Here is a 597-nt window from a genome sequence, read left to right as displayed (position 1 = left end):
CCTAAGCCTCCAAAGTGTGCTCCAACTTCAAAGTGTGCCCAAAATTCCTCTTTTCTTCTTTTTAGCTTATTTTGTGCTCTTTTTGCTTCTTTTTCTTCTTATTTCCTACAAAGTTTATCAAATCAAAAGATTAAAGAAATATACCATTTAAGCACCAAAGAATGCAATATTTAAGCACTAATCATAAATTTCTTGTATGAAAAAGCATAGAAAAACATGACATAATGACATGTCATCACAACACCAAACTTAAACCTTGCTTGTCCCCAAGCAAGAAAAAGAATCATGCAATAGAGATTGACAATCCAAGGTAAGAAGAATAGCAACTCAATGTTCATGGTAAGCTAGTTTTCTAAGCATGCTACAATCACAAAAGAAATGTAAATGATTGATGCTTCCATCTAGCTCAATTTATGAAATCTTTCTCTTATATTTCTTCCTTGAAACAAGCTTTTGATTTTTTTTATTAGCTTCTCTTTTTGGGTACTTTGCCCCATGAGTTGATAACAAAGCTACGACTTCTAAATGCTTTGTTTTCAAGTATTACCACTTGATACATAAGCACCACAAGCATTTGATTAGAGGACTTCATTAAGC

The sequence above is a fragment of the Arachis ipaensis genome, chromosome B09 (genome assembly GCF_000816755.2).
Source record: "Arachis ipaensis cultivar K30076 chromosome B09, Araip1.1, whole genome shotgun sequence".
Classification (NCBI taxonomy): Eukaryota; Viridiplantae; Streptophyta; class Magnoliopsida; order Fabales; family Fabaceae; genus Arachis; species Arachis ipaensis.
Note: the sequence above shows the minus strand (reverse complement) of the source record.